The sequence below is a fragment of the Leuresthes tenuis genome, unplaced genomic scaffold (assembly GCF_036924035.1).
Source record: "Leuresthes tenuis unplaced genomic scaffold, fLeuTen1.0.hap1 SCAF_6, whole genome shotgun sequence".
Lineage (NCBI taxonomy): Eukaryota > Metazoa > Chordata > Actinopteri > Atheriniformes > Atherinopsidae > Leuresthes > Leuresthes tenuis.
In genome coordinates this window covers 30602316-30623527 of record NW_027325360.1, presented here as the reverse complement: position 1 = coordinate 30623527, position 21212 = coordinate 30602316, and the positions used below count along the sequence as shown (strand labels likewise).

At 43.0% G+C, this 21212-nt stretch overlaps 2 non-coding genes across 2 annotated transcripts; both read right to left on the bottom strand.

Moving 5' to 3' along the window:
• Positions 1-14766: 14766 nt before the first annotated feature.
• Positions 14767-14957, bottom strand: LOC140310841 (U2 spliceosomal RNA). The gene has a single exon (XR_011916874.1). It is a non-coding gene; the product is annotated as a U2 spliceosomal RNA (small nuclear RNA).
• A 289-nt stretch (positions 14958-15246) lies between these two features.
• Positions 15247-15360, bottom strand: LOC140310487 (U5 spliceosomal RNA). Its single transcript, XR_011916550.1, has one exon. It is a non-coding gene; the product is annotated as a U5 spliceosomal RNA (small nuclear RNA).
• Positions 15361-21212: the final 5852 nt, after the last annotated feature.

The following is a 21212-nucleotide window of genomic DNA, read 5'->3' as shown; positions in this document are numbered from 1 at the left end:
CCCATGAGATAGAAGGCCTCACTGGCTCTGGTTAGTTTAACTCTCATATCCACAGAGTTCAGCAGGAGCCTTTCGCAGAAAAAGATATCCCCATGGAGGGGGCCCAATAGGTGTACTTCTCTGGAATTAGCTGTACAGAGAGCCCTCTGGTTTAGCCCTCTGTTTGGCCCATTATTGGTTACTATAGAGTCTATGGCGCCGGCTGTGTCTTTACAATAAAGACCAGCGCTGAACTGACTCTTTAACGTGTCTTCAGAAAAGTTTAGCAGAGTCTCGATCATAGCTCTATATGGGTGGGTGGCACTAGACTGTGAAATTAATCTATCACCCAGAGTAACATCGCATTGACTGAATAGTGTATTGAGAGGATAATTGATGAGACCCACAGGTGCGTCGTTCGCCAAGTTTGTGCCGTCTGCATTGGTGATCTTCACGCGTAGATGTAACAAGGTATCGTTGAGATCCAGATACTTTTCACAATCTCCCGGTATAAAAAACTCAATCGGACCATTCTCAGTAATAGCGGATAGAGGCATAATTTCCGTGTAGATCTTATCCTCGATAGAAAGCTGGGTCATAGGGACTGAAAATAAGTCCAGTTCTGCCAGGGTGCACTCAGGGGATTTGTGATGCAAAAGAGCCATGTTTCACTCTCTTTCTCTCTCTATTTATGATTCAGTGGAATATATCCCTGCTCCGTGCAGACTTCCTCCCTTTAGGCTTGATCCTTCCAACTGACTTCTTTCTTTTGAGCGGCCTCACTATTTGTGACCTCCTCACACGTTCACCCGGCGGCCGCTTTCTTGGTCTTCGTGACAGAACCATGATACCCGATCCTTCTTGTCCTCCCGTCTCTGCAGGACCAGAGATCCTTCTCATGGTTTTGCCTATGACATCTGAGGCAATGTTTGTAGCTGCTGTTTTCAGATGAGGCTTAGCTATAGCAAAACCTTTTTTAACAAGGGGGGCTACGAAGCGAAATAATTTTGAAAATATAGAACCTATTCCACGACCGTACATTACAGGTGCTCCATAAAAACCAGGCAGGGTACCTCCGACCTGGTTCTGGTAATAGTTTACAAAGCGGTGAGGATCATCCCTCATGTTTATCTGAACCATGTTGCTTTGTTTTGTCGTCCTCCTCCTGACACAGACACAGACACTGAGGTGACCTCTGACTGAACGTTTGTTTGATAGTGACTAATGAGTCTGTGATCAACCCGTTTTCATATATATATATATATTACCTCTTACTCTCTCTGTGATATTAGAGTGAATGACCATCATTTCATTACGCGTTGTGATATCACGGGTCGGAAGTGTAGTCTCACAACGGTTTTCCCATAAGTAAAATTTACCGGAGTGTTTTGATCCGTTTTAATCTCTATGTGGATGTTTTCAATATGCCTCTTTGCTACAGGTAAATAGTTGACCGGGTTAAAAGTATGCGTAATTATATCGCCAAACTTACCCTCTACTCTAGCTGTTCGCAAGAGCGGGGCATAAGCATCGCCGACTATCTGAGGAGCAACCACATCGCTGTAACAGTAAAGCTGGTAGAAACCTGCTTTTAAATCCATCGGGTAAGGGGCACTCCTTTTATCAAACACGATCCATTTGCCAGGCTCCACACCTAGCATGTAGCTCAGTGGTGGATAAAAACGCAGGTGGTACTGGCCACCTGCCTGATACACGAGTCTATTTTCCACCGTGTTCACGACTAAATAAATATCAGAACCTATTTTTCTAAGGTGACCCTCAATCTCGGCTTTGAGCTGATTCAAATCCTTGAAATGTCCCCATCCTATATTGTGGCGGTAGAAATTTTCCAGCCCCGCTTTCCTCCATTCAAAAAAAGCCTGGTCCTTGGGGGCGTTATGCCATGTGTACGGATAAGAAATCTCCGTCAAGGCAACCTGCCACGAACCTTCCAAATCGATATGCTGGGCTAAATCCACGCGGAAACTGGAACTGGTATTATTCTTAAAGACGTTGAGACTAGCGTTGGAGGGCAGGGTGATATAAAACCCCTCATCCTCCACCGTTCGGTTCATGGTGTAATGTAGCGGGCTAGGAGTAGCGATGGCCCCCTTTATACCTCGTGAAGGTCACTGGCTCTGACCCAGCTGTTGAATTTCTCAGGCCAGTTTTTCCAACGGACAAAAACCTGTTTTACACCCCTGATGTTGCGTCGTTTTAATATCTTCTCCACTTGATACATCTTGTCTTTATTCAGTTTAACTTTTTGAATCTCCTCCGCGTAAAATGAACCTTCAATAGCTTCTCCATCAAAATCTTTGAGTTTGTACACAGGGGGAGATCGTGCAAGCTGCTCGGTCACTGTAAACACTTCGTCTGTAAAACTTTGTTCATATTTCTTGTCAAACACACCTCGCAGTTTAGATATTCTTACAAGATCTCCTTTTTTAAACTTTATCCTTGAGTCCTTGCAGCATCGATCGCGTGCAGAGCCGTACAGGTTCTGAAAAACTTTAAAGGTGTTTTCTAGAGTCACTTCTACAGGCTTCATTTTGATGCTCGTGTGGTAACTGTGGTTGTAACTTTCCACGAGATCCTGCAGGACGTCGACGTATCGACGTATGTTATTAGCAGTAAAATATCTCCACATCCTGGTTTTTAACGTGCGGTTAAACCTCTCAATCACAGATGCCTTTACCTCGCTCGGAGTAGCAAAATGCACAACTCTGTGGTTCTCTAATAATGCCTTAAATTTTTTGTTAAAAAATTCTTTCCCGGCATCAGTTTGAAGTTTTTTAGGGGTCTCGCTTTCTCTAAAAACAGATTCAAAAGCCTTTACGACCTCTGCGGCTGTTTTTCTCTTCATAGTGCGAACGTAAGCCTTTTTTGAAAACACGTCAATGACGGTTAATAGATAATTATACCCGTCATTGTACTCAGCCAAGGCCTGCATGTCGCAGAGATCTGCTTGGAATTGTTTTAAGGGGCTGGTGACAAAAACTCTGTTTCTCGGAAAATGTATTCTTGCAGGTTTATGTAGAGTATATGCATCTTGCTCTGATAAGAAGTCTTGCACTTTTTCGCACGCGACTTTCTTACCCGTTTCGTCCTGTACAGCTTTACGCAACCTCTCTACTCCCCCAAAACTACCAGGGTGGATAGGATCGTAGAAAACCTTTTTCATTAATCTCGTTTCAGCCATCTCACCTTATACAAACTCTGGCTTGTAATGACAGAAAACACAAAACGCAAGTATATTTCAACCTTTTATTTTTTCTCTAATGTGTAATAATACACACACACACACACACACATACAAATGATCACAAAAAGCAGGAATGCTAGTAATATAGGATTTAAGAAAAGTTAAATGTTATTAAAACATCACACGAATACAATATTAGTCTAAACACATCCGGCTGATGGAAAGAAGGAATGTAACACCCCTCTTTTAACCCTCCCAGAACTTTGTCATGGTTTGAAGCTGCTGCAATTTCTTTACATCATCTCCAATCAACTGCTCGTACATATCGTGTATAGAAGTGTTGATTTGTTTCACCAGAGTTAGTTCGTACAAGTAAGCTTCTGCCACAGCCCTGACTCTGGCATCATCTTCACAAATGTTACGCGCAGTTAGAAGATGTTGAATGGAAGCAACGAATCGTTGATTATAAAGTCTCCGCATCAGAGTGTAGTAATGGTCATGAAAAAAGTCGTCCTCGAGGACATCCTTGCACTGATGTTGGCGTAAACTAGGGTGATCGACACTACACCCGTAGCATGATTCAATCATAAATTTTTTGATGGTCTCGTTCAAGAGGTGTATCACTGCAGTTTTCACAACTTTGATGAAACCTGAGGGGACCCATCCATCAAACTCGTCCTCACCCTCTCCTCCGGCATCCTGAGTGTGTGCAGGGGACCCCTGGCCTGGTGGAAGCTGAGAGTCCTCCATTTCGTTAGATTTAGCTTCCTCCGTTGTTACGGCCACGGTGGATCCTATCGGGTAGAGCGTTAAGCAGCGGTCATCAGGCGCCGAGTTTGAGAACTCGATCTCGAGAGAAGAGGAGGAGTTGGAGGAGAAGAAAGACTCAGACGAAGTCGCTGGTGAAGGAGGGTGATACGGCTCCAGGTAGTATCTGTCGCTGTCTGGTGATCCAAACTGCGGTGATGTGGATGTTGAAGAAGGACTCCCTGTATGCACCAATAGCGACGGAGAAGCATTCTCCAGATCGCGGTCAGCGATCTCCTCGCACAATGTCTTCTGGACGCTAGTTCTCATCCTGTTCCTCGTGTTGATCGGTGTATGACCTGTGCTGGAGTGTGTCCTTATAAACCTGAAGGGGGTGTGGTTATTGAGGTTGAGGAGGAGGGTTCTCAGCGGAGGGAGGTCTACACAGCCAGGGTTTTCTTGACTGCTAGAATCTCACCCCAGTTCTGGCAACTGCGGAACAGCGTGGAAACTCGATCCGCTATATCATTCATCTTCTCCACCCAGGCTGCATGAGGTATTGCTAACAGCGTCCTAAACACACCACAGTCAGAGTTATAGCACTCAAGAACAAAAAGATCCCCGTCTTCATTCTCATTAGATTTCCGGTGGCTTGCACGGAAGAACCAACGGCCTGTAACGCCTGTTTTCGATTGCCACACAGCAGTGAAAACCATCCTTGTTTTGGCCAGCTCAGCATCATCCAGAGGATTCCTCAGTCTCGGACTCTCCAGTCTCGGCCGTTTGGCTGCAGACGTTGCCGGGATTTCTTCGGGTTCTTCTTTCACTGTTAACACCTCCTCAGCCGAGCCCATGCCTCCTTCTCTATGACGCGGTATCGCTAGTTTCAACACTCCCCAGTCGTTGGAAGTTAGCATACCCACAGTGGTCAGAGGTCCCGGCTTCTCACCACCCTCGTCAAGCTGATACAGACAGAGGTCACCTGTTTCATACATGAACACATAGCCACATCTTCCCCGCAGTCCATAAGGCTCCAGTGACCATTCTTCCCGTAGAGACACGGGCGGCGGTTGCTGCGTTCTGCACAGAAACACCATCCTTTTCTTGGGAGCATTAGGTACCAAGGGCTGATCTTCAATTATCGTTACCGGAGTCTCACAAATGAGAGACCGCAGAGCACACGTCCTCTCCGGGGCCTGCGTAGATTTATCCTCTACACTCACTCTGCTTCTTGTCCTCGGCATCTTGAATCAGCTATCTTTCACCCCAAAGTCGTTCTCTACACACTGACTGTCTCAGGGTTTTTATCCTTTACTCGAAACACCTCCCCTGTCCACCCATTGGCCCTCAAACCTGGGGGTCGAACAATACCCCACCCCACACATCTAATTATTTTCCCATCTTTACCTTACAGGGACCGGTCTTTGAAGCTGTTAAAATGCTGACCGCTTCTACAACTTAACCTTTTCTATTAACCCTAACCCTTTCTCTTATTTAAACATTCAACTAATATATTTCTCACAACCTCCTGACTTTAGCTGTAATCATTCTTAACCCTAGCCATAAACTCCCCCTTCCTTCCTTAGATCTCTTCAACAGATGGCTAATCTATGTCAAACAGAGGTCACACGTCAAAATAGCTTGATCGATCGATAAGAGGTCAAAAGTCATATCCCCAGATGTCAGCAAACGGATGTCAAACAAAGGTCACCTGTCATATTCATTTGATTGATCGATAAGAGGTCAGAGGTCACCTGTCAAAATGAGTTTGAATAAAGGTGTCCTTTTATTTCTCTCGCATTTGATGATGTATAGTCGGGCATTCTCACCCTTTCTCATCAGCTTTTTGCAAATTATGATCTGACATTCACACCTACTTGCAGTCGAACAGCTCTGCTCCCGCTTTTGATTATGTTTGGTTGGATATTCGAACCTTTTCTTAACTTCTTTTTACATATTTTGGTTGGACGTTCACACCTTCTTGTAGCCGAACACTTCAGCTCCTGCTTTTGATGATGTATGGTTGGGCATTCACACCTTTTTTTTGCCCATTTTTCAGGAATTATGGGTGGACATTCACACCTTGCAGCTGAACACCTCCTATCCCACTTATGCTCATGTGCGGTTTGATTTTCGAAAAGTTTCTTTCATGTTTTCTAGCAATTATTGATGGACATGTAGACCTTCTTGCAGCTGAACACCTCCGCTCCCGCTTTACATTGTCAGGCATTCGCACCTTGTCTTACCCACTTTTTACAAACTTTAGTCGAACAGTCACACCTTTTTGCAGCCGAACACCACCTCTCCCGCTTTTGATGATGTATGGTCCAGCATTCTTACCTTTTCTAACACATTTTCAGCAATTATGGTCGGACATTCACACCTACTCACAGCTGGACACCTCCGCTCCCGCTTTTGATCATACAATGTCGGGACATCGCTCCTTGTCTTACCAGCTTTTTACAAACTTTAGTCAAACATTCACACCTTCTTGCAGCTGAACACCTCCGCTCCCGCTTTTGATGATGTATAGTCGGGCTTTCGAGCCTTTTCTTACCCGGTTTTTACAAATTATGGCTGGACATTCACACCTTGCAGCCGAACACCTCCGCTCTCTCTTTTGATCATACATTGTCGGGCATTCGCACCTTGTCTTACCCGCTTTTTACAAACTATAGTCAGACATTCACACCTTGCAGCTGAACCTCCGCTCCCGGTTTTGATCATGTATGGTCTGGCAATACTACCTTTTATTACCTGTTTGTGAGTAATTATGGCTGGACATTCACACCTACTTGTAGCTGAACAACTCCACTCCTGCTTTTGATGATGTATGGTTGGATATTCGAACCTTTTCTTAACTGCTTTTTACAAACTTTGGACGGACGTTCACGTCTTCTTGAAGCCGAACACCTCCGCTTCCGCTTTTGATGGTGTATATTCGGGCATACAAGACTTTTCTTACCCGCTTTTTACAAACCATGGTCGGACTTTCACACCTTCTTGTAGCTGAACAACTCCGCTCCCTCTTTTTATTGTGTACAGTTGGGAATTTTAACCTTTTCTTACCCGCTTTTTACCAACTATGGTCGGACATTCACACCTTCTTATAGCGGAACACCTCCGCTCCCTCTTTTGATGGTGTATGTTCGAGCATTCAAACCTTTTCTTACCCGCCTTTTACTTACTATGGTCGGACATTCAAACCTTCTTGTAGCCGAACACATTCACTCCTGCTTTTGATGATGTATGGTTGGGCATTCGCACCTTTTCTTACCCATTTTTCAGTAATTATTGGTCGGACATTCAGACCTTCTTGCACCTGAACACCTCCGCTCCTGCTTTTGATATTGTATAGTCGGGCTTTCGAGCCTTTTCTTCCCCGGTTTTTACAAATTATGGTTGGACATTCAGACCTTGCAGCCGAAAACCTCCGCTCCCTCTTTTGATCATACATTGTTGGGCATTCACACCTTGTCTTACACACTTTTACAAACTTTAGTCAGACATTCACACCTTGAAGCTGAACCACCTCCACTCCCTGTTTTGATCATGTGTGGTCTGTTAATACTACCTTTTCTTCACCCGTTTGTGAGTAATTATGGCTGGACAATCACACCTACTTGCAGCCGAAAAACCACCTCTCCCGCTTTTGATGATGTATTGTCCGGCATTCTAGTCTTTTCTATCACATTTTTCAGCAATTATGATCTGACAATCACACCTACTTGCAGTCGAACACGTCTGCTCCCGGTTTTGATTATGTTCGGTTGGATATTCGAACCTTTTCTTAACTGCTTTTTACAAACTTTGGTCGGACATTCACACCTTCTTGCAGCCGAACACCTCCGCTTCCGCTTTTGATGGTATATATTCGGGTATTCGAACCTTTTCTTACCCGCTTTTTACAAACCATGGTTGGACTTTCATACCTACTTGTAGCTGAACAACTCCACTCCTGCATTTGATGATGTATGTTTGGACATTCGCACCTTTTCCTACCCATTTTTCAGTAATTGTGGGTGGACATTCACACCTTCTTGCTGCTGAACACCTCCTCTCCCGCTAATGATCATATAAGGTTTGATATTCGAAAATTTTCTTTCATGTTTTAAAGCAATTATTGATGGACATTCAAACGTTCTTGTAACCGAACACATCCACTCCTGCTTTTGATGATGTATGGTTGGGCATTCACAACCTTTTTTTACCCATTTTTCAGGAATTATGGGTGGACATTCAGACCTTCTTGCAGCCGAAAACCTCCGCTCCCTCTTTTGATCATACATTGTTGGGCATTCGCACCTTGTCTTACCCGCTTTTTACAAACCAGGGTCGGACTTTCACACCTTTTAGTAGCCGAACAACTCCGCTCCCGCTATTGATTGTGTACAGTCGGGTATTTTCACCTTTTCTTACCTGCTTTTTACCAACTATGGTCGGACATTCACACCTTCTTACAGCGGAACACCTCCGCTCCCTCTTTTGATGGTGTATGTTCGGGCATTCGAACCTTTTCTTACCCGCTTTTACGAACTATGGTCGGAAATTAAAACCTTCTTGTAGCCGAACACATCCACTCCTGCTTTTGATGATGTATGGTTGGGCATTCGTACCTTTTCTTACTCATTTTGCAGTAATTATGGGTGGACATTCACACCTTCTTGCATTTGAACACCTCCTCTCCCACTTATGATCATGTGCGGTTTGATATTCGAAAATTCTCTTCCATGTTTTCTAGCAATTATTGATGGACATTCAGACTTTCTTGAAGCTGAACACCTCCGCTCCAGCTGTTGATGGTGTATAGTCGGGCTTTCGAGCCTTTTCTTCCCGGATTTTTACAAAATATGGATGGACATTCAGACCTTCTTTCAGCCGAAAACCTCCGCTCCCTCTTTTGATCATACATTGTCAGGCATTCGCACCTACTTGCAGCCGAATACTTCCGCTCCACCTTTTAGTGATGTTTGGTTGGCATTTGCACCTTTTCTTACCCTCTTTTTATACTGATTGCTTAAGATTAAGTGGATAAATAAGGAGGACAAAAAGTTTTAAGTCAGGCTGATAGAAGGAATTTTATAGCAAAATCTGTATTTCGTCATATGTCGATAGAGATGCTTATTGCTGAAGAAGTTCTTTCTCATTCTACAAAGTACAACGTTGTTTATCGTTGAAACTTGATTAGACATGAATAAATATGAAGGACAAAGCAGTCTTAACTTGGTTTGAGTTAAGGAATTCGTTTTATAGGAGAATCCGAATTCGTGCATAACTCGTAAAATAGAGCTTATTTTCGGATTCCTGAAGAATGAGTCTGGTTCTTTCTCATAATACAAAGTTTGTTGTTTATTGTTGAAACTTCATCAGAAGTGAAGAAATTTTAAGTCAGTTTGATAGAAGGATTTAATTTTATAGCAAAATCTTTATTCCTTCATATCTCCTCGAGAGAAGCTTATTGCTGAAAATTAGGTCTTGTTCTTTTTCATACTACAAAATACAGTGTTGTTTATTGTTGAAATTAGATTAGAAGTTGATAAATATAAAGAACAAAGCAGTTTGAACTTGGTTTGAGAGAAGGATTAATTTTATTGCAAAATCCGAATTCATGCATAACTCGTCAATAGATAGTGATGTGTCGTTCGTGAGCGATTCGTTCGATATGAACTAATTTTTTATATGACTCGGGAGTAACGAGTTGTCTCAGTGAATGATTTGTTCATTTTCATTTAGTACCCTTCCTCACCACATGGCAGGCGGCAGCTTCATAAGCTCAGTCAGCAGGACAGGAAACAGTATTGATTCGTTCACGACTCAAGTCCTCGGGTGACGGGTCCTCGCACAGGAAAAAGTATTGATTCGTTCATGACTCAACTCCTCAGCTGACGGGTCCTCGCACAGGAAACAGTATTGATTCGTTTACGACTCAACTCCTTGGGTCTTCGTTCATTTGTCACTTTTCAAATTCTACGTTTCATTTGACAGGCTGAAGAGCAGTAGGCACAACAGTTCGTTCACAAACCGGATCATTAATCTCATAGACTATTCTACCATCAACAACTTGGAAACCACAATCGACTCTCTAGATGCAGAAAAAGCATTTGATGGAGTGAACTGGAAATTTTTATTCGCAGCATTAAACAAATTCGGGTTTGGGTCACACTTTATCAAATGGATAAGGATATTAAATAGCTCCCCAAATACATGTGTCAGGACAAATGATCAAACTTCTCCAAGCTTCAGTCTGCAGAGAGGTACACAATAGGGTTGCCCACTTTCTCCCTCACTTTTTGCTATTTTCATCAAACCTTTAGCAGCTTCTATCAGACAAGATAGAAATATTAAAGGCATCCAATCCCAAAATATTGAGCATAAAATAAGTCTTTATGCTGATGATGTATTACTTTTCCTTCAGAACTAACAGACGTCTCTCACTCACACGATCACACTCATAAATAAATTCTCAGCACTTTCTGACTACTCTATCAACTGGTCTAAGACCACAGTTCTGCCCATTAACTGTAGGGTCCAGAATATACCTGCGATCACTTTACAGTCAGGAAATATTAGATATTTAGGCATAAACATTTCCTCCAGGCTCTCAGAGCTAACAAAGCTAAATTAAGTGCAATTATTAAAGAGAGTAGAGGACGATCTCTCTCATTGGAAGTCCTTACCTATATCACTTATGGGGAGAGTTACAACCATTAAAATGATGATACTACCAAAAGTTAACTATATGTTCACAATGATCCCCATAAAACCATCTGCTACTTGGTTTAAGTCACTAGATTCATGCATCTCCAAATTTCTGTGGAAAAACAAACCACCACGTATTAGTTTAAAAACCCTACAGACAGTGGTGGATTAGATATACCTCATTTTCAGCACTATTCCTTAGCCAATAGGTTACAATATATATCAAAATGGTTTAAACCTTGTTGTTGTCACAGTTCCCAGAGACGTTGTAATCGTTGAGGATTCTATATTCACCCCCTCATTAGAGGCACGTGTTGCAGATTGATGACACTGAATCTTCTTCTCTGTTCATTGCTGGCATCATTCCCAGCATCGTAAGTGTTCGTGGCATTGTTAGCCTCTTCTTCTGGATCTTGACATCGAGCATCCTTTTGTATTTCTGGTTTGTCAGTCCTCTCTCTTCATTCACTGGAGTCTTCGTCTCTTTGTCCTTGAGTTTGGTGATTTTTTCTTCTTTTTATGCCTTGACACAGTGTGACAGGTGATACCACGTGGGAGATCCTTTAACTTGGACTGCTGTCCCTGTGCTGCGAAATGGCTGTGCTGCTCAAATGGTCTCTCCTTCATCATATACACAGTTATTTATACATCACCTTCTACCATGAAGCGTTGTCCCTTTTTGTTTCTCTCTTTGTTCTTAAAATGCTGTTATGCATGTCTAAAACCAATCCATTAAATTAGATCATTTTGGCACTAAAGCGATTTACAATGTGCTTGGTCGCAAAGCTGCTCATCTGTGGTAAACAGCTCTTCAGAAAGGCATTCTTCAATTGATTTCACTAAATTTATGTAATAATTTTGTGATTTCCTACAAAACTACATTTCTTCTCCCATCTGTCTGAGTATTTAATATTGTCTGGGTCCCGTTAAAACATGTATTTTTCCCATCTAATTCCTTGTTTGCTTTAAAACAAGTATTCTGGAGCAACTTGACTGATCAGTAAAACACTGCTTTTGTTGTCACCGTAAGGCTTCCCCTGTCGGTTGTTTCACTGAGACACTACTGAGTAACTACAAATCAACACAGTTTATACACATAACATTAATATACATACTAACAAACAAACAAACAATTATTTATCGCAATTTTCTTATCTCTGTTTGAACGTACACCCAGGTAAATATTCCTGTAGTCTTCTCATACCGACTATGGACCCATTCATTGTTTAACTTCACTGTTTTGCAAATCCTAATTGAATATTACACATTGACATTGAACTTTACTGGATAAGCAGGTCTTCATTGCATTCAGCAGCCTATATGTGAGCATCTATGTGTAAGCTGTTCTTCTTTGCATTTATCAGCAGCAAGCAATTCTTCATTGCACATCCATATGAAAATAGTAAAACAATTCCAATGCGTTAGCGAAACCTTCTATATCAGGAGTGTCCATCATGATGCTGGGAATAGAACCTCTTTCCCAGAATAGTTCAACCTTCATTACTCAACTGATCATAACTCCGCAATGAGCGCATTTCAAAGTATCATTCCTCTACATGTATTCAAAAATCTATGTGTAAATGTTTAATATTTCTTATATTTGTTGATGTCATTCTGTGTGCATGGGGCCTAACCCAATCTCTGTGTGGCAATTTTAATTTAAACAAGTTGAACTCTGCCTCTGATCATTTAAAAAAGGTGTGTACCAATATCAACCTTTCTCAGGTAATTACTGATCCTACAAAACCAAACTTAAGAGATCCTTCAAGGTTGTCCCTGATTGGCTCAATCTTAACAAATCAAAGGTAGAAAATCCGCAGTATCTGAACTTGGTGTTAGTTATCACTGCTCAATAGCCTGTATCAGAATTGCAAAAATGAAAACATTAGATCCACGCTTGGTATCCAGATCCTGAAACATCTCCATGAGCAGGTTTTATCTGTTGAATAGTTATACTTTTTGTAAATCTTCTAATTCCATAGTTGATAAACACGCCCCTTTTAAAAAGTATAGAACTTAGAACAGGTCTAGTCCCTGGCTTTCGGCAGAACTGTCTTCTTTACTTTTTTTTTTTTTCCCCTTATCATGTTCAGCATTATGGCAGCAGAATTGTAGTCTGAATACCTTTGATGCCAAACAGATTTGCTTTGCCAAGGGAAGATTTATAAATGTAAAGCTCCCCTTAATGCCCATTTATTTATTTCTGTTTACAATATATGACATGTAATAGAACTGAACCGGACCGGGGGACAAGGAAAGAAGAAGAAGAAAGAAGAGGAAACAGAACAAAAATAGAAACAAAATCCAGACAACCAGCTGCTACACCTGTAAAAAACAAAACAGACAACAATCATGACGACATGATAATACATCAACTTCTTAGCGACCATGCTACTGGACTAATGAATGTGGTTGTGTGTGTGTGAGAACATGCAACACCCATGGCACAGGACCTACATGATAAACCGTGCTTAGTTATGAGTGTATAAGCGTACAGGGCCACAATCCACAGCCCCCCCAAGCAATCAGAAGCAGGCAGAGAGGGCCACAAGACCCAGGCCACCAGCAGCCCCCACAGAGCACAGAACCCAGGAAGCCCACCGCAGGGGCAACCACGCATCCACCCAGAAGACTGCAGAGGAAGCCCCCATAAGCATAGGGCAGAGGCCCTCCGGGAGCCAGGGGCAACAGCCCACCGACGTCGCCAGGCCCCAGCCGCCCAGACATGGGCCGTGCACTGGATCCGGGCCCCAGGAGCCCGAGCGCCCCCAAACCCCCCGGCAGAGGCCCCACCCAATACCCAGGAGGGCCAAGCGCCCCAGACAGCCACACAGTGGATCAGCGCCTGCCCCAGCAGCCCTGGCCAAGTGCCCTGGGAGTCAAGACGTGCCCACAGGTGGGTGAAGTCATGAGCAGCGGGGAGAGGCCACGCCGCCCCCCCATCGGGAGAAGCACAGGCAGGCCAGGCGACAGCAAGTCCAAGATCCAGGCCCAATCATTACCACACACACTTTCATGTCCCATACATCCACACGTCCTCCTTCCCTCGACTCCGCTGGGGTGTAGTGCAGCGGGCACACCAGGGGGCCAGCAGCCCCCCAGCCACCACAGACCCCAAACCAGCAGAACAATTAATTAATCCTCCTGGCCACTCCCGCCCCGAGCAGCAACCAGGAAGCAGGGGTGTGCGAAGAAGACCCCTCCCCTCACCCTTCTGGCTCTTCAATATTTTCTAATAGTGAGCAATTAAAATTGAGGGGCAGCCAAACTTGTAGAATTGGGAGCGTGGCCCTCTGGGCAGCCTACATACCCAAAGAGCCCCGCCCACCAGATGCCACTCAGTGTAACCACCCCCCAAGACCTAATGTGTGTGTGTGAGTGTGTTTGATAAGTAGTAATGTCTAAGGTGTAATTAGAACAGGGGCGGGGAACTGCAGAGTGCAACTACTGCAGAGTCCACTACACCCCACCGAACACACACGCCCCCAAAACCCTTCATGTGTGAGTGTGTGCTGTGTACAGGAGCCAGAAGGGAGAGGGGTATGGGGATATACGCCGGGGGAGCTACTCTCCCCCAGAGAGGGCAGCCAGGGACTGGCTGCAACAGGCATCCCCGCTACCAGGGAGCCAACATAGGACAGGAGGGCCTGATGTCCACCAGGCTCGGGGCCTGCAGCGACCATATTCCGGGAGCTACTGTACCCCCAGAAGGTACCCATCCCGCCCCACCCCACTCAACCCAACCCCACTCCGGAGGACCTCTAAAAAAACAAACAAACAACAACAAAAAACAAACAAACAAACCACCCGGTCACACCAGTCGCAGCAGCCCGGGCCTGAGACCCACCATCACCCAGGCCCCCTCTACACAGGTGCGCTCTTGTGAAAAAGCAAACAGCGGCAGCATTAAAAACACCACGGGAACACCGTATTGAGGCTTTGTTCTGACCGCTCATTTGGTATGGCGTTTCTTTCAAGCAATTCTCCCGGTTAGCCCGCACTCAGCTCGCTCCCAGAGCCGTGTTAAAGTCTACTTCGCATTCACTCTCTTTTCTCAGCAGACTAAAAGAAAGTTTCATCTTGGGCTCCCTGAAACTTGCATCCTGCACCGCTGTTTGCTTTTTCACAAGAGTAGAGAAGAGCGCACCGTTCCCAGCGGCACTGCAGTACCGGGTCAATGCTTGGAGTGAACGAAGCAAGCTACTTTTTCAACTCCTATTGCTAAAAATCCATTTAATATGTAGTCCTCGTATAGAGGACATATCAGATATTAAACTGATAAGAACAGATACTACACTTGATCTTAGCCAAAAGGCCGAGAAGCGATAACTGTCCACTGGTTCACGTCCGAGGGCCCTTCATGGCACAATGCGCACTTGTAGCGGTGTTCGTTTTATGGCCATAGGTGGCCAGAGTGTCACTTTGCACTGAGCACTCTTCAGCCCTTTTAAACGGTATAACTTTGCACTCCCGCACGCTCCAGCGAGCACCATTCAAGCAACAACTTTGCACTCCAGCTTCGAACATCGGCACAGTCGCAACAAGTAAGGCAACTCTACTCAGAGACGTCACTCTGCACAGTAACAAGATTTCTTTTGCACAGACAGAAAGGGCTTCACCCGCAAAGGTAAAGCCTGCCAAAAATAGAAACAACTCATTAGTGCTGCTCTCCACGGAAGTCTTTAGTAAAAGGCGAAAGACTTGTACGTTATGAAGAGAAACCAGAGTACGATTATCCGTCACTGCGGGAGCAGGGCATCAGGCTAGTTGGCATAGCCACCTTCCCCATGGTGAGCTTTGCTTGGTTGAGACGCTTGCTCCCCCCCCCTTGCTCCTCGGCTGACCAAGTAGGAACAATCGGGCCCTATACGATGGCTGCCTTGTCTTTTACTCTGTGCAAAAGACAAGGCAGCAACAAAAACACCACGGGAAAACCGTATTGAGGCTTTGTTCTGACCGCTCATTCGGTGTGGCGTTTCTTTCAAGCAATTCTCCCGGTTAGCCCGCACTCGGCTCGCTCCCAGAGCCGTGTTAAAGTCTACTTCGCATTCACTCTCTTTTCTCAGCAGACTCTTGGGATTTTATCTATAAAATTAATTCCTTCACTCAAACTATGTTAAAACTGCTTTGTCCTTCATATTTACCATGCCTTGAAAGATTTAAACAAAAAAACCAACGTTGTACTTTGCAGTAAAAGAAAGAGCAAATCTAAAGTTTCAGGAATCCAAGAATAAGCTTAGTTTCATGAGTTCTTCACGATTTCGGATTTTGCTATAAAATGAATTCCTTCACTCAAACTAAATTAAAACTGCTAAACCGCTAATCTGTTACATGTAAGGCAGATGTCAAATTCACTGAAATAGGATTATTCGGTATTCGGCCAATCGAGCTGTAGCAGCTTCGGTAAAAGAGTATAAGTTGAAGAGTTTGTGAATAAAGGTGTGCGCACACATAGTGAGCTGTAGGAAAATAGGCAGGGAGCAATGCCGGCTGGGGTATATGTTCTTGTATGTTGTCTGACTGTTTGATTTGAATGTGTTGTGTAAGTGTCCTGTTGAATGTTACATGTTTGGGCTTTGACACGCTTCACTGTGGTTGTTAACTGTGTGGTGTGTCCTGAAATGTTATATGTTTGGGCTGTGTGACATGCTTAATGCTTGTCAGTAGCTACCCACTTATTCATATATAGCAACTGACAACATAAGAAGTCCGGACATACTTTGATAGAGTAGTTGTAGAAGTATCCTTATTGATAATAGATAAACTAATTCATAGTGATAGAACAGTAGATGAACATGTGCCTGCACATGTCTCACGAAAATAAAATGGATGTATTATTTCTGACGGCAGAGCAATACTGCCAAACTTATGAGTTCTTGTGGCAAACTTGATTCAGTGTCTTGACGTGTATACGCTGTTTCGCTGACTTGATTGTCACAAGAAACAAAGTGTGTTTGATAAGATCCGACCATTTTATTACGGGAGGATCACTATGTATGGATTCTGATGTGACTGATAAACCCATTCGTATCTTAAGCATAATCTAATACGTGAGACAACGCCCTGGCACACGATAAAAAAAAAAGAGAGAGCGGTTTTGTGTCCCCACAGTCCATAATGTAGAAAAGAGAGAATTTCTGATTTGGTGTGTGTGCTCATAGTGCAGAGTGTAGAGAAAAGAAAGCCGTTTTGGTGTCACGGGTGTTGTGACTTACACACACACATTTCTGAATTGAGAAAAGAAATTATTTTAGAGGAAGCAGTAGAGTTTAGATCCCACATTTGTTGATAGGCATTCATTTATTTCTTCACTTCTGATGAAGTTTCAACAATAAACAACAAACTTTGTATTATGAGAAAGAACCAGACTCATTCTTCAGGAATCCGAAAATAAGCTCTATTTTACGAGTTATGCACGAATTCGGATTCTCCTATAAAACGAATTCCTTAACTCAAACCAAGTTAAGACTGCTTTGTCCTTCATATTTATTCATGTCTAATCAAGTTTAAACGATAAACAACGTTGTACTTTGTAGAATGAGAAAGAACTTCTTCAGCAATAAGCATCTCTCGACATATGACGAAGTACAGATTTTTCTATAAAATTAATTACTTCTATCAGCCTGACTTAAAACTGTTTGTCCTCGTAATTTATCCACTTCAAATCAATTTTCAACAATTAAAAAAATGTTGTAGTTTCAGAAAGTACAACTTAATCTTCAGCAATCAGTATAAAAAAGGTGCAAATGCTAACCATACATACCTAAAAGGTGGAGCGGAAGTATTCGGCTGCAAGTAGGTGTGAATGTCCGACCATAATTTGTAAAAAGTGGGTAAGAAAAGGTTCGAATGCCCGACTATATATTAACAAAAGCGGGAGGAGAGGTCTTCGGATGAGAGTGGGTGAGAATACCCAACCATAATCTATAAAAAGCGGTGAAAAAAAATATGTGAATGCCCCATAGAACACTAAAAGGTGGAGCGGAAGTGTTCGGCTGCAAGAAGGTGTGAATGTCCGACTATATTTGGTGAAAAGCAGGTGAAGCAAGGTCTGAATGCCCAACCTTACATCATCAAAAGCGAGATCAGAGGTGTTTGGCTGCAAGAAGGCCATAGTTTGCCAAAAGCGGGTAAGGTGCGAATGACCGACTAAATATCAACAAAAGTGGGGGCGGAGGTCTTCGGATGCAAGTGGGTGTGAATATCCCACCATACAAGTATGGTGGAGAGGAAGCTGTGAATGGCCGACCATAGTTTGGAAAAAGCGGGTAAGAAAAGGTTCGAATGCCCGACTATACACCATAAAAAGCGGGAGCGGAGGTGTTCCGCTGTAAGACGGTGTGAATGTCCAACCATAGTTGGTAAAAAGCGGGTAAGAAAAGGTTAAAATACCCGACTGTACACAATCAATAGCGGGAGCAGAGTTGTTCGGCTACAAGAAGGTGTGAAAGTCCGACCATGGTTTGTAAAAAGCAGTTAAGAAAAGGTTCGAATATCCAACCAAACATAATCAAAAGCGGGAGCAGAGCTGTTCGACTGCAAGTAGGTGTGAATATCAGATCATAATTTGCAAAAAGCTGATGAGAAAGGGTGAGAATGCCCGACTATACACTATCAAATGTTGGAGCGGAGGTGTTCGTCTGTGAGTAGGTGTGAATGTCCGACCATAATTGCTGAAAAATGTGTTAGAAAAGGTAAGAATGCCGGACCATATATCATCAAAAGCGGGAGAGGTTGTGTTCGGCTGCAAGAAGGTGTGAATGTCCAGCCATAATTACTCACAAATGGGTAAGAAAAGGTACTATTGCCAGACCATATATGATCAAAACAGGGAGCGGAGATGGTTCAGCTGCAAGAAGGTTTGAATGTCCGACTAAAGTTTGTAAAAAGCGGGTAAGACAAGGTGTGAATGCCCAACAATGTATGATCAAAAGAGGAGCGGAGGTTTTTGGCTGCAAGAAGGTTTGAATGTCCAACCATAATTTGTAAAAATCGGGGAAGAAAAGGCTCGAAAGCCCGACTATACACCATCAAAAGCGGCAGCGGAGGTATTCGGCTGTAAGAAGGTCTGAATGTCCACCCATAATTACTGAAAAATGGGTAAGAAAAGGTGCGAAAGCCCAACCGCACATGATCATAAGTGGATGAGAAGGTGTTCGCAAGTAGGTGTGAATGTAAGATCATAATTTGTAAAAAGCGGGTAAGAAAAGGTAAGAATGCCCAACCATAAATTATCAAAAGCGGCAGCAGAGTTTCGGCTGGTATTTATCAATGTCTAGATAGATTTCAACAAAAAACAACGTTGTACTTTGCAGTAAAAGAAAGTGCAAATCAAAAGTTTTAGGAATCCGAGAATAAGCTTATTTTCATGAGTTCTGCACGATTTCGGATTTTATGTATAAAATGAATTCATTCACTCAAACCAAGTTAAAACTGCTTTTTCCTTCATATGTACCCATTTCTACATATATTTCAAGCATAAACTTCCTCATACTACCCTGAATGAGAAAGAACCACACTTGTGATTAAGCCATACGCCCCTTTTGAGGAGTTCTGCATGATTTGGGATTTTATGTATAAAATGAATTTCTTCACGCAAACTAAGTTAACACTGCTTTGTTCTTCATATGTACCCATTTCTACATATATTTCAAGCATAAACTTCCTCATACTACCCTGAATGAGAAAGAACCACACTTGTGATTAAGCCATACGCCCCTTTTGAGGAGTTCTGCATGATTTGGGATTTTATCTATAAAATTAATTCCTTCACTCAAACTATGTTAAAACGGCTTTTACCTTCATATTTATCAATGTCTCGATAGATTTAAACAAAAAAACAACGTTGTACTTTGCAGTAAAAGAAAGAGCCAATCAAAAGTTTTAGGAATCCGAGAATAAGCTTATTTTCATGAGTTCTGCACGATTTCGGATTTTATGTATAGAATGAATTCATTCACTCAAACCAAGTTAAAACTGCTTTTTCCTTCATATTTATCAATGTCTAGATCGACTTCAACAAAGAACAACATTGTATTTTGCAGTAGAAGAAAGAGCAAAACTGAAGGTTTAGGAATCCGAGAATAAGCTTTTTTTCTTATGGGCAAGTGGGAACTGCTTTGTCCTTCATATTTATCAATGTGTAGATGGATTTCAACTTCTTCCTCTACTGCAAAGTCCAATGTTTTCTTTTACTGCAAAGTACAACGTTGTTTTTTTTGTTTAAATCTTTCTAGACATGGTAAATATGAAGGACAAATCAGTTTTAACATAGTTTGAGTGAAGGAATGCATTTTATAAAAAATCCCATACAAAATCCCAAATCATGCAGAACTCACGAAAAGCTTTTTCTCGCTTTTCACTGCTTTTTACAAACTTTGGTCGGACGTTCACACCTTCTTGCATCCGAACACCTCCGCTTCCGCTTTTGATGATGTATATTCGGGCATTCGAACCTTTTATTACCCACTTTTTACAAACCATTGTCGGACTTTCACACCTTCTTGCAGCCGAACACCACCTCTCCCGCTTTTGATGATGTATGGTCCAGTATTCTTACCTTTTCTAACACATTTTTCAGCAATTATGGTCGGACATTCACACCTACTCACAGCTGGACACCTCCGCTCCCGCTTTTGATCATACAATGTCGGGACATCGCTCCTTGTCTTACCAGCTTTTTACAAACTTTAGTCGAACATTCACACCTTCTTGCAGCTGAACACCTCCGCTCCCGCTTTTGATGATGTATAGTCGGGCTTTCGAGCCTTTTCTTACCCGGTTTTTACAAATTATGGTTGGACATTCAGACCTTGCAGCCGAACACCTCCACTCTCTCTTTTGATCATACATTGTCGGGCATTCGCACCTTGTCTTACCCGCTTTTTACAAACTATAGTCAGACATTCACACCTTGCAGCTGAACCTCCGCTCCCTGTTTTGATCATGTATGGTCTGGCAATACTACCCTTTCTTCCCCCGTTTGTGAGTAATTATGGCTGGACATTCACACCTACTTGCAGTCGAACAGCTCTGCTCCCGCTTTTGATTATGTTTGGTTGGATATTCGAACCTTTTCTTAACTGCTTTTTACAAAGCATGGTCGGACTTTCACACCTTCTTGTAGCCGAACAACTCCGCTCCCGCTATTGATTTTGTACAGTCGGGTATTTTAACCTTTTCTTACCCGCTTTTTACCAACTATAGTCGGACATTCACACCGTCTTACAGCGGAACACCTCCGCTCCCGCTTTTTATGGTGTATAGTCGGGCATTCGAACCTTTTCTTACCCGCTATTTACAAACTATGGTAGGACATTCAAACTTTCGTGTATCCGAAAACCTCCGCTGTCTCTTTTGATCATACATTGTCGGACATTCGCACCTTTTCTTACCCGCTTTTTACAAACCATGGTCGGACTGTCACACCTTCTTGTAGCCGAACACATCCGCTCCCGCTATTGATTGTGTACAGTCGGGTATTTAAACCTTTTCTTACCCGCTTTTCACCAACTATGGTCGGACATTCACACCTTCGTACAGCGGAACACCTCCGCTCCCTCTTTTGATGGTGTATGTTCGG